The sequence below is a fragment of the Thermobia domestica genome, chromosome 7 (assembly GCF_964235325.1).
Source record: "Thermobia domestica chromosome 7, izTheDome1.hap1.1, whole genome shotgun sequence".
Taxonomy (NCBI): Eukaryota; Metazoa; Arthropoda; class Insecta; order Zygentoma; family Lepismatidae; genus Thermobia; species Thermobia domestica.
This window is the reverse complement of record NC_137460.1, coordinates 92,184,730-92,199,116: the sequence shown is the minus strand read 5'-3', so window position 1 is coordinate 92,199,116 and position 14,387 is coordinate 92,184,730.

Genomic DNA, 14,387 nt, shown 5'->3' with positions numbered 1-14,387 from the left:
CCACCACTCTCGGATATATGGTACGAATTGAGAGTAATGGGATTCCTGCTAATTTTCTTAACATAAGAGCTTTCCATTTTAGTCCATTAATTGCCAAAATAGTTTTATAAGGGTGTTACTCTATTCTTACAGGGAATTCTAGTTAAGAGTACCATCTGCGGAAGTAGGTGGAAAATTATGTTGTTATGGAAAACCAGCTTTTATATATATTGTAAATACAAAGGGAGTTCCCTCCTCCACTCGGAACAGCCAAAAGTGAACTATTTAAAACCGAAAGTGTAGCTGCATATAATCCTTTACTGCGGCACATATTGGACATATTGTCACGATTAACTCAGTACTTAGGTAGATTTACTCAGTAGCCAATTTGCAGAGGCCAGCTGGATTCCAAAGTCACTTTAGAATAATAACACAGTTCCAAATAAATCTCGCCCTCAGTAGAAATCAAACTCAGGATGTCCGGTTCGGTTAACTAGACTCTTAACTTTACCACAACTCACATATAACTGTTTAGAAATGGAAGTATCACCCTTTGTTAAGGATGTTATATTAAATCTCTAGCAAAAGGATAAAAGTTTCAATTACAGGTTGAAAATCGTATTAAATGTACGCTGTTCTGGAAATTCGTAACTGGTAGAGTTTCGAGTTATGTTTTTCAGCACTGACAAGATGTGAGACCAGGATTTACGGCTCAAAATGAAATGCGAGATATATCAGTATCTACCGAAAATCGAACCAGGTTTCCGAACTTTGCCATTTAACCATGATCGAGCTCGAAATATTTTGTCGATACAATTTTAAGGTTCAAATCAGGCTTTAGTATATATATAGTTCTGATGCGGGAGGCCGATTTTATTTCCGACGGAAGTTCATGTGATCCGGATCATATGTTAAGCACCACGTCTAATATAGCTTTGCTGCTGAATTGGATGCTAAACTCCAGTCCAGCCAACTAACCAGATTTCAATGTATAGTTTTAATACAACTGATCTGTTGCAGCAGGAGCGGATCCAGCGGGGGGCGATCGGGGCGATCGCCCCCCCCCAGGAGAGGAAAACTTTCTTATTTTATATATATAAATAAAACATATTCCAAATTTTTGTGGCCTTAAAAGTAGCAGTATGACAACCCACCGCCCCTCCCAGAAGTCGGTCCTGGATCCGCCCCTGTGTTGCAGTATGTGTGACTTTCTATTAAGGTAGTCCAACATTCGTACAAGATATATTTTTGTGATATGGTACGCACATAGAGCTCTGTTAACTTGTTCCCCCACTTTTAAATTTTACTCAGAAAAGAATGTCAAAGTTTTCTACTAGTTTTGTCCCGTTTTGTACCACCAATAAAAAGTTTTGTACTACGTCCATTAACCAGTAATGGACGATTCAAAGTGGGGGAACAAGTTAACGCCTGTTCCCCCCCTTAACGAATTTTCCCGAAATTAGTGTCAAAGTTTTGTACTAGTTTTGTACCGTTTTCTACCACCAATAAAAAGTTTTGTACCACGTCCATTAGCCAGTAATGGACGATTTAAAGTCTGGACCTAGCGTTAACTTTTTCCCCCCACCATAACGAATTTTTCCGAAAATAGTGGCAAAGTTTTGTACTAGTTTTGTACTGTTTTGTACCAACAATAAAAAGTTTTGTACCACATCCATTACCCAGAAATGGACGATTTAATGTCTGGACCCAGCGTTAACTTGTTCCCCATCATAACGAATTTTCTCGAAAATAGTGTCAAAGTTTTGTACTAGTTTTGTAACACCCAAAAAATTTTTGTATCACATCCATTAGCCAGTAATGGACGATTTAAACTCTGGACCCAGCGTTAACTTGTTCCCCATCATAACGAATTTTCCCGAAAATAGTGGCAAAGTTTTGTACCCGTTTTGTACCGTTTTGTACCACCAACAAAATGTTTTGTACCACGTAGCCAGTAATGGACGATTTAAAGTCTGGACCTAGCGTTAACTTGTTCCCCACCATAAAGAATTTTCTCGAAAATAATGTCAAAGTTTTGTACTAGTTTTGTACCGTTTCGTAACACCAATAAAAATTTTGTACCACCTCCATTAGCCATTAATGGGCGATTTAATGTCTGGACCCAGCGTTAACTTTTCCCCACCATAACGAATTTTCTCGAAAATAATGTCAAAGTATTGACTAGTTTTGTACCACAATTAAAATGTTTTGTACCACGTAATGGACCATTTGAAGTCTGGACCTAGCGTTAACATGTTCCCCACCATAACGAATTTTCTCGAAAATATTGTCAATGTTTTGTAATGGACGACTAGCTAATGGATGTGGTACAAAACTTTTTATAACGGTACAAAACTAGTACAAAATTTTGCCACTATTTTTGGGAAAATTCGTTATGGTGGGGAACCAGTTAACGCTGGGTCCAGACTTTATATCGTGCACTACTGGCTACTGGACGTGGTACAAAACTTTTTATTGGTGGTACAAAACTAGTACAAAACTTTGACATTATTTTCGAGAAAATTCGATATTTTGGGGAACAAGTAAACGCTGGGTCCATACATTAAATCGTAAATTACTGGCTAATGAAGGTTGTACAAGACTTTTTATTGTCGGTACAAAACGGTACAAAACTAGTACAAAACTTTACACTCTTTTCGGGAAAATCCGTTATGGTGGGGAGGAAGTTAACGCTAGGTCCAGACTTTAAATCGTCCATTACTAGCTAATGGATGTGGTACAAAACTTTTTATTGGTGGTCCGAAACTTGTACAAAACTTTGACATTATTTTCGAAAATATTCGTTATAGTGGAGAACAAGTTAACGCTGGGTCCAGACATTAAATCGTCCATTACTGACTAATGGGTGTGGAAAAAAATATTATTGGTACAAAACGGTACAAAACTTTGCCACTATTTTCGAGAAAATTCGTTATGGTGGGGGAACAAGTTAGCGCCTGGTCCAGACTTTAAATCGTCCATTACTGGCTAATGGACGTGGTACAAAACCTTTTATTGGTGGTACAAAACGGTACAAAACTAGTACAAAACTTTGTCATTCTTTTCTGAGTAAATTTTAAAAGTGGGGCAACAAGTTAACGGAGCTCGCACGTAGGCCTAAATCCAATTATTGAAATTATTTAAAGAGCATATAAATTTAAAACACACAATTTAATGCAATGAAGTACGTAACATACGTTCAAAGAATTTTCTTAGGAATGACGAAAGGATAAATGATTCTATAATTTTTCGGTATAAAAGTACTTATTTCAGGTTTTGTATAGTGATAGCAGCATCCCTTTCCGTAACTCTGGAGAGCAACAGTAATAGAAGATAGTGTTGAAAACACATATAATAAAAATACGATTATAATTTCAATCATACCATATCAACTTCAAGAATTTTCTGTACTGATAGTCGTCTTATTTTTATTTCCCATCATTGATAGAGCGTTCACCTCTGGTCATGGGTTAACTGGTTCGACCCCAGCTCGCGCCAAGTAAACTTTGTGGTAGACAAACACCGTGTGCCTGGGTTTTCTCAGTTTTCTCCCGTTTTCTCCCACTTTATTCATTCCACCGTTTCATTCATTTCTCATCATCACTGTCTCCTATAGCGTAGCCAGCATAAACGTGGGACGTAAAACTGAAACATTTTTCTATTTCCCATGGCGTCACCAGAGAAAACTGATGAAGTGTGCATATTGGAATAGCCATAAGATGTTTCAATGAAGATCAATGCAAAGTGTATTTGGATAGAATTATACTTCAAGAGCATGAGTAAAGAATCAGTGTGATATTCAAGGTTCTGAATCAGGCTTTGTGAGCCTTGTAGAGCTTAGATTCGTTCTGGTCCCTGAATATCAGTTCACTCGATATGCATTCTGTTCAGTAGATGTCATGATTTACTATGCACACCTTTGGTTGTTTTGAATCCTCTTTAACACCAAAGCTGCTGCATAAGACCTAAACCTACAACTTAATGTTGGATCCGAAACATAGAACTGCTACGGAGTATCGAACTTGAATCTAATTCGTAGAAGGTACGAAAGCTAAATTCTAAAAGATGAAAATCTCACCTGACCAAATATTCGTTACCTGAAACCTCGCAGGTTAAAATTTCCTCTCATACAAACCCTACCAGAACAAAACCTCATGATAATTTATTTAGTAGAGCATGTTCAATATATCACTGTCTATCACGACAGATTGCGAGATTTATTCTAATGGCATCAATCTCATTATCTCACTCTTACGTCATCTTACATCATACGGACAAGATGACAGTTGCGTACAATTGAGAGTAGGTATTTTAAGATTTTGCACCTATGATAGATGATTAAATACAGGTAAGTGAAGACCAAAATAGAAGGAATGTTTTTAAGAAATATTTTTTATCCATTTTAATTTCTACTTTCTAGTTATAATTAAATTATGTTTTCTAATGTTGTAGAACTTTTTGTTTCTTCTTTCTTTCTTACATCCTTGTCAAGGTTTGTTTTTATGCTCTATTACCTAGCTGAGGAAGAGATTCAAGAATTTCTTCTTAATAGGGTGTTCGTGATAAATTTGACACTTGTGGGTGGAAGTAATAAACAGAGAATAGCTTCTTCAAACCAAATTGTATTGACCTCATGGAAATTGTACAGAATAAAGAGAACCAGACAAATCAAAATCACTATATATATATATATATATATATAAAACAACGTTCGTGTCCACAACAGCCTCAAGGCGGCTCCGAAATTTGGAGAAGGCAGCCTTCACGGTATCCCGAGGGAGAGCTGCAAATGCCTGCTGAATCCGGTATATCAGCTGGGTCTTCGTGGTGCAAGCAGTGCGGTTGGTTAGTTGCTCTACCACGCCCCACACATAATAATCCATAGAATTCCAATCAGATGTCGGGACCGGTGAAGTCGTAAAAATTGTCAGACCTTGCCAGCAGTATGGCAGGGAGCAGTCTTGCTGTCACACGTAGGGTCTTCCAGCAGCCAGTCTTTCCACCCAAGGCTTCACAACGGTGGATGAAAGCTCCACATACCTATTTGCAGTGAGTCTGAGTCCTCCTTCACGTTCTCCTGCAGTTATTGCATGAATTCCTATATGCGGCAGCAATCAGACCCTCTTCTGTGCGCTTTCCTCGCAGCCACGGTTTCGTAGTCCCCGTTGCATTCTGCATTTCACTTCGTATCGCTTTCACAGTGTTTAAGGAGGACTGAGCGGCTGTCCTGGTTGCAGAATTTTGATGTCCGGCGCGAATCATCATGATTTACGTAATTCTTTCCCAATAATCTGGTGGCTTTCACTGGTCCATTGCAGTTCTTTGCGACTTCACAACTGTATTTAAAACCAAAGAGAAGAAATATGAGGGAACGAAAGCAACTGTCAAATTTATCCCGAACACAGTATATATATATATATATATATATATATATATATATATATATATATATATATATATATATATATATATATATATATATATATATATATATATATATATATATATATATATATATTATAACGACTCTATAGAAAAGCGTCGTCAACCTGGTTCGTCTTGTAAAATATAAGTTACGAAGCGATAATTACTTTTCTTTATGCAAAAATCAACTCAGATATTCAAAGATTATTAGTCTCACCTTTATTGCTTGATATGTCTTAAATATTCTTTTTAAGACCGTAAAATACATAAATTCACTTGACTAGGTCAACACATAACATTTACATAGCCACAACTATCCCATAATAATCTCTTACATATATTAAAAACATTCTTCTTTTCTGTTAATTTAAAATGAACATTCTACTAAGTATATTACATATTTATGAGCACCTTTTGCCCACGGTACAGGATAATATTATACAAACTAAAGTATTTCGTTATAGAAAATGTCGCCCGAAAAAGGGACTGAATATAAAAGTCATGAGTAGGCTTGGCTTTTATATTCAAGAACCACTGGTCTGATTAGATTAATGTTCGTACATTACATATGTTTTTTTTTTATATTTTGATCACACCTCGTACATATCTTCATTACATTTTGGTTAACCCTCATATATATATAAAATATTTATTATCATTCACATAAATACATTCACAATAAATCTTTGATTTCATTAATATTTATCTTTTATCACATTATTATTTATTCTTTATTATTAAAAACATCGTCGCTTATAAATATAATTAATGAGGGTGAAACACAAATTATCAAGATTACTAGTTTCGATCATTATTACAAACGAAGATGTGACAAATAATATTTGTTCTTTTCGGGCGCATTGTATAACAAATAAGTTAGATGTTGCAATTGTAATGTATACATAGTAGCACTAAGATGTCCAAAATAAAGAAGAATTTCACTCAAGGTAGTCATTGAATAATTGATTTTATAGAATGGATCTTATTCTTAACATAATCTTTGATAATTAAACACAAATCAATCTGATATAAAATAATTTTTGCCTTTAACTAATTATAAATTGAATTATGATTCTTCACATTAATAAGAAAGAATAAAAATTAAACATAACCTACGTTTGAATAATCAAATGGAAGTAAATAAATTTATTTTACAGAAACAAAAGACACCTTTTTGTTATTAAATAAACACATTTTTCATTATTATTGTTATTTTTCATTCTTATTTATTTGATCAAGAATGTTGGGTGCTACTAACTCTTTAACTAGATGCATTTCAAATATTTATAACCATCGTTTTCATTATTAATATTAACACAAACTTTAAAACGAAAATTCACAAGAATCTATAACCAACATGGGTTTAACCTAATTTCGTTAACGGTAATCATGTTACATTCGCACTGGCATATGAATCTAATAAAGTGCATTGTACCGCACAATCGTGGTTAGGTTCTACATTAGGTTGTACATGTCTTTCATCGTGATTTGAATTTGGATACGAAGTACCATCTCGTGAACACTGATTATGTCTATACATAGGATTGGTAGCATCTCTAGGATTTCGACATGTATTTCTATTGTTTTTGTGTCTACTTCGGTTGATTAGGTTAGGCGGATTCCCTACATAGCCTTGTCTATTTTGTTCATTTTGATTGCTAAAGTATACTCGTCTTAGGTTCGGTTCAGTATTATTCACACTTCGGATATTCAAATTCCGAACAGGGACCAAATGATCTGTATTATTCTTATTTTTACCCATTCCTGATTGTGTTAGATTCATAGCATGGTATTGAGTTTCGTAGCATTGTACAAGCATTAATAAATGACTGAAACTCATACACTCTGTGGAAAATAAGATCTGCTGTAATTTAAATGAAAGCAAATTGCGAATCGATGCAATTATTCTTGATTCCGATTGCAAGGGATTAACAACCTTTAATTCATTATAGACATTTACAACAAACTCTACAATAGATTTGTGCAATCGAGGATTGAAATGTTGATTTCTAAGAGTGGCATCTCTGTTTGCCAGCAAAAAGTCATTTTCGTAATTCGCGATCAATGCCGCTTTAAATCCTTCATACTGCTTGCTAGCTTCGTTGAATTTCAGTTCTATCTTCTGTTCCATAGTCTGGCTAACTTCGTTAAATTTCAATTCTATCTTCTTTTCCATGGTCTGGTTAGATTCGTTTAACTTCTGTTCCATGGTCTGGTTAGATTCGTTTAACTTCTGTTCCATGGTCTTGTTAGCTTCGTTGAATTTCAATTCTATCTTCTGTTCCATGGCCTGATTAGCTTCATAGAACTTCTGTTCCATGATCTGGTTATATTCGTTGAACTTCTGTTCTATGGTTTGTTTTATCTCAGTCGTCATTTGCATAATTTGTCGCTGCACCGCTAACAAAAGTCGATCCTCAAATGACAAACTTGGTGTTGCACTAATTTCACCTGGATTACTGGTATTAGATTCCTGTTGCACTATTTCACTATCCATTTTTCTTTTGATGACCTTACCGCTTCGTAATACGGTTAAGTTCGTATTCATAAATGGTAATATCCAAGTAAATTCAGCCCTACTTTCCTTCTTCGGGAACTGAATTTTCAAAAGTCCCGGGTTTGGTAAACCAATTTTTTATAACGACTCTATAGAAAAGCGTCGTCAACCTGGTTCGTCTTGTAAAATATAAGTTACGAAGCGATAATTACTTTTCTTTATGCAAAAATCAACTCAGATATTCAAAGATTATTAGTCTCACCTTTATTGCTTGATATGTCTTAAATATTCTTTTTAAGACCGTAAAATACATAAATTCACTTGACTAGGTCAACACATAACATTTACATAGTCACAACTATCCCATAATAATCTCTTACATATATTAAAAACATTCTTCTTTTCTGTTAATTTAAAATGAACATTCTACTAAGTATATTACATATTTATGAGCACCTTTTGCCCACGGTACAGGATAATATTATACAAACTAAAGTATTTCGTTATAATATATATCATAGCAACAATAAAATATTCTATTCTCGCCCTACTTATGTATGACGCTGTCCAATATTTCATCATTGTTTAACGTTAGGAAACTAGTTAAATTACGATTACATGCTTATAGGACTTTTCTTGGTGGGGTAAAATGAGTGAATAGAACGAAGATTGTAGAGGTATTGGGCGCCCTAAGCAGTTTGTTAAAATCCATTATAAACAATAGTGCCGAAGGATTTTACAATCTTACATGTTATTTATTAATTTTTACTAACAAATTATCTCTCTTTTATGTGCATTAATTTATTTTTATGCTCATTATTATCTTTATTATCATTATATTACTTTTTGTTAAAACATATCTTCATATTCAATAGTTCTCGACAGTGACGTATTTACGATTTTGTTTCGGGGTGGGGGCTTTACCGACTTCAGTTCTGGAAATGTGAAAATTCTGCAAGATATTTCATTTACTTTAGAATAGTAAATAAAATTTCGGGGGTAGGGGTTAAACTCGAAAGCCAACGCTAAATACGACACTGGTTTTCGAAGTAGACTATACCGTTCTTTCACAACTTGAAGGGTAATTTAGAAAACGTCCTGAATGTTATACTGTACATGCCAACTCCACTGCGTTTTTGGTTGTGTAACGGAACATAATATGTAGATAGTTACTAGTTAGCAATGTTGTTAACAATAAAAATCCATAAATATATGGAAGCAACAATGGGATATAAAATTATCACGCAATATACGTATGCTGCTACCCCAATTTTCATTATTGTATGACGTTTGATAATGAATTAAATTAAGTTGCAAGAGTTGAGAGAACGGCTAAACCAACACCCTTGGCTAAACCATTGCAAGTGAAAGAAAAGCATGTAAAAGAAAGTTAGCTATATTTGGCTACGAGTAATTCTTTTTCTTTTCATGTATAAAAGGGGAAACAGTTTATATTAAAATAATTCAGAAGTTTTACTACGCCAACTGAATCACTTGTCCGAGGAAAATCAACTTCTTTAGTTTCTGTCAAATATGAACTTATTCCATGTTATTGCTGCATCATTAATCATTCCAACTTTTGAGCATAAAATGTATCATAATCTTAAGCTCTTCTGAGTTGCTTAAGTCTTTATGTTTCCAATATAGTAGTATATTACTTAGGTATGTGTGCGTTTGTGTGAGCATCTGTGTGTTTAGGCATCGTGGAATTTTTCTCGTAACCAAGCTTTCAAAATCACCCCCAAAGGAGACATTATCGTTGCAGCGATCAGCGAGCTAAATCACATTGAAAAGAAGAGAAGACAGTTTTCTAGTAACACAATATTTACAACGATGTACAAAGAACATAATGCATAAAGCACATATGAGATGAACTAGACAAAAGTTTATATAGGGCATACTTTTCAAAAGGTGAAAACCAATACAAGAGCTAAACGAACATTTTGTATTTCTCCCCAAAGTGAAACATTTATTTTCTATTCCTTCACACTCAAACAGGTCAAGCAAAATGATATACACGTTTCTTCTAAGCCAATAAGTCATTTTTTCAAGTTTCTTACAAAGCAATATAAAATCTTCCGCCTATCTTTCTATCTTCACTTTTTACGGTTATGTCCTTTAGGCTAAAGGAGACAGGTTATTAAAGAAAGCGAATAATTGTGGAAATAATTAGTGGGATTAGAATGTGTGAGGAAACGGGGAACTTTAAGAAAACCCATGAACATGTATGTTGTCTGCCACAATCTCATATGGACTTGGATCAAGGCATGGGACCCCTCGCACCAAAAATGAGCATCCTACCGCTGAGGCGCCGTGTCCTTTGTGATTTAAAAATGAAGTATTACTTTCTAAGTTTAACTTTTTGTTGTTTAATTGTTGGTTGTTTAGTTACTATTAATACGAATGGTGTACTATGATGATTTACACTTTCTTTCCTCCTTTCAGGTGCAGTGGACCACAGAAGTTAGTAAGGCAGGCACAGGCACCTCAGTCCTACATCTACCAACTAGGACCGTTATTGGCAATATCGACAACAGTAGCGCCATACGCAGCCAATTTCTTGAGCTCATATGAGCGCTTAGTAATGGACAACATGAAAAGTGACTATGGAGGACAGCCCTGAACGCCGTGGTTCGTGGAAGAAAAGGGCGTGACTGCTTCTAAAATCCATAGCCAATTTGTGGCAATTTGTAGAGAACATGAACCATTGCGGAAAACATTATACAACTGGATAGAAGGTAGGAAACTGGGTAGCACCTCGTCGAGAAAGAGAAGCAGTTCTGGAAGAAAAGTGCCAGTGATAACACCAGCCATCATCCCCGTGGTAGAGAGGAACATTCAAGAGAACAAATTCATCACAATCTCTACCACAAAACTAACTACAGATACCCTGCAGCGCACCCTGCACAACCACTTACACTCGGGGAAGTCGGTTCCAGATGAGTTCCAAAACCTTTGTGTGTAGAGCAAACACACGTTGTCGTGTGGACATGTTCGGGGAACTTTCCCAAAGCCATGATCATGATCAGAAAAATTTCATGTGAAGACTTGTGACTAGTCACATCACACACATTACATGAACCGATGACGAAGCAGAAATCAATTCAGTGGGAAGATTGCTAATAACGTCAGTAAAAGCATGTGATATTGGTACTACCTTGCAACTTTTTTGAATGAACCAACGTTCAGCAGTGGGTAACAAAGCTTTCTTATAAATTTCAAGTATTTTCAGATCATTTAGATTGAAGGTAAACAGATGCAACTTTCCAAAACCCAATTGTGAGAAGCAGCCCCAAAGATGAACTTTTATTGGGTGTTTAACGGTCCGCTCACTAAGCTGTTGGTGGAAGATGACCATAACGTGACCCTAAATCGAAGCTTCGTCAGTAAACATTACATTGCTCCAATCTCGGTCGATATTGTACTTTGCCCAAGCGAGTCGCTTCTTCATGTGCTTTTCACCTAACAAAGGTTTCTTTATCGAACTGGGCCATTTGATGCCATGCGCTTGCAGATGGGTTCGTATAGCTACGTGAGATTTATCAACACCTTTTTGTTTCAATTCAACTGCTCCTTGACGCAACGTTAAGGTCGGATTCCGCGAAAACAAGTTCAGGATCTGCTTTTCGATTTTAGGTGTTACTTTGTCTGTCGAGCCACGTTCCGGTAAGTCATCAATACTTTTTGTCTTTTTATATCGCTCAACCCACTTACGGACTTCCTCATGTACTTGGCAGCCGCTGCATAAGACAATTTTGGAATTTTTGTGTGATCACAGAGAAACACTGCCTCGTAGTGCGACGTGTACGCAGCACTCATGGCGATTTACTTATTTCTCTGGCAAAAATTGAAGGTCAACTGAATCTTTCGTAATAACGCATCAAAGAGGAATGTTCCCTCTATTGACTCAAGAGCGATATGTGATACCAACGGCTAGTTATGCAGTACACGCTTTTACTTAACTGACTGTACTTTTTCGGTCTTCGTCTGAAGACGCAAATTGCACCATGTGGCAAACCTCGCAGATAGAATAGATCTACCAATTCATGAAAAAAGTTAAATCAATTCTTCCGGATAGCAGTTAAAGTCGATAGACGTTGACACTGTTAGTGTAAAAATCTATGCTAACTGCTGGAAGAATTTGTAGAGCAATGCTAACGGTTCCAAGTTAAGCTACGATGTTGCCACATACTGAAATTATTCATTTTGCCCATAGCAGATAAAGAAAACTTCGGAGAGTATACTATTATATAGCACTTTCTCTTTGTTTTGACCCGTAGAATAGCACTCTATTGTCCGTGGGTGCTACGTTTGGAACACTCGATATATATTTATTCTGGTGGAATAAAAACTTATCAAATCTGTTCCCCATCGGCAAAAAAAAGTATACTTCTTAAAGCCATATTGTTGCAATTTTCTCCAAAACTACACATCACAAGCATGCCACTTGGTTCAGTTCGATATGGCCTATCTATTGGTACGTTTTCTTTTTTTTAACATTATAATTGTTACAGAAGAACTAAGATATTATTTTTTAGTGCTATATTTACCACATTAACCACACAGTAACTACTGTCACATTGCTGAAGCTCACTAGTTTTACTTTAATAGATAGCATGACTAGTGTTGTAAAATTTTCGGAAAGTTAGAACCGGCTGGTAAAAACCGTTTTTCCGGTTTCTTTCAGGAAAAATTGAAAAAATTGGCAAAATAACAAAAAAATCTTTGTATTAGGTTAGTTTTACATGTAATGGAACCTTTTTTTTTCGAACGAGTAAAAAATGTAAATTTAGAAATGTCAATATTGTGAATATTTAAAAAAAGAGGCATTCAAAAATAAAACTGTTGTAATTATTCTTGAAAATTAATAGTCTGCACTCATTTCTTTTATGTGCCTTTTATTAGTTTACTCCTGGTTGTGCATAAATTACAGAACTTTTACAATTGCATTCACATCTACCATCATGAAACGTTCCTGTTGCAACAAATAGGGCTCTTGAATGAAACTGGATTCTTAATGTGTTTTTGATCTGATATTAGTGTCGAATCCATAGTTTTCGCGGTGGCTGAGATGAACAGTGACACTTCCGATACGTTTAAATCCAAATTCAGACCGCATTAGTTACTTGTAAATGGTGAGAGTGACATGTAAAAGTAATTGAAAATGACTGACACTTGTGTCGAATTCATAGATTTAGGGTTCCTAAGATCATTGGTGACAGTTTGTTGTTCTTTATACCCAAAATGAAACTTATTCTCCTCGTGCGAAGAACGGGTATTCTGCTAGTCGTTAATAATAGCGAACGAAAGTTTCAGATGTTGAATTGTTTAATATATTTGTCGCTGCTGAAATTTATGCACTTGTGCGATATATGTGTGTATATGTAAATAAGATCTTCTCTTTTTGTTGAGTTGTTTGAAAAATATAATTACAAATAATAAAGAGGGATTTTTTATTGGAATTCAGAAAACTAAAAAGTAGAATTAAAAGATGTTGGTTTAAGTATTTTTCCTGCTAGCGAAATACGTTGTATATATGTTGCAGACACGTTACAGCAAGTAAGATTAGCATCAGGTGAAGAAATAGTTTTAAAATTATATTTTCCGGATTTTGTCAATATTTCCAAACAAAAAATTTTTCTCTAATCGGTTCAAAATTTTCTGAAATTTTACACAGCACAAGGAAGATACGTATCTCCATAAAATATATATTTGATTTTAACATACCAGTATTAACTAATATGATTCTGGTCCTGTTAGTTTAACACTTCCCTGCCATAAAACTGTAACTTTAAAATTACTTAAGATACTTTTAATACGTCTATGCCAATTAATATAGCTAGGATTATATTTTAGGATCTTTTGTAGCCATAACTCCATTTTATCACGGTGCTAATATATTTGTGATATAAATATATTTTAAAGGAGTGGTACAAACATATTTGTTGCCACAAAATTTCCCTATTCTAATACAAGAAACATAATTACTCAATGATCTTAACTGTAAACTAGTAAATATAAAATAGTTTTCATTTTGAAAGCATAATGTAGTAAAATATTCGAAAATTTCAATTTTTCGCAAATTTTCCGTTTTTTTCCAATCTCGGGAAAAATTGTAATAGCGGGATTTTTACTCAAAATTTCCGTTTTTTTCCAGGCCTTTACAACACTAAGCATGGCCAAAGGTCATCATACCGTATCAACTTTCTAACTACTGTCACGTTGCTGAAGCTCACTAGTTTTACTTTAATAGATAACATTGTTAACGGTCATAGCCTAATACCGTATCAATTTTATAGTTTTCAACGTGATTTCACTTTTTTCAATTTTTTTTGGAACAGTACTCATGAGCATTTACAGACACCCGTATATGGCATTCTGTTCAACTCAATAAGCACTATCAGTTAATGTCTCACACTTGAAGACTTATTTTTTTAGTCTAATGGTAATTATTATATCGAAGGCAAGGAAGACTATTAAGAATTTA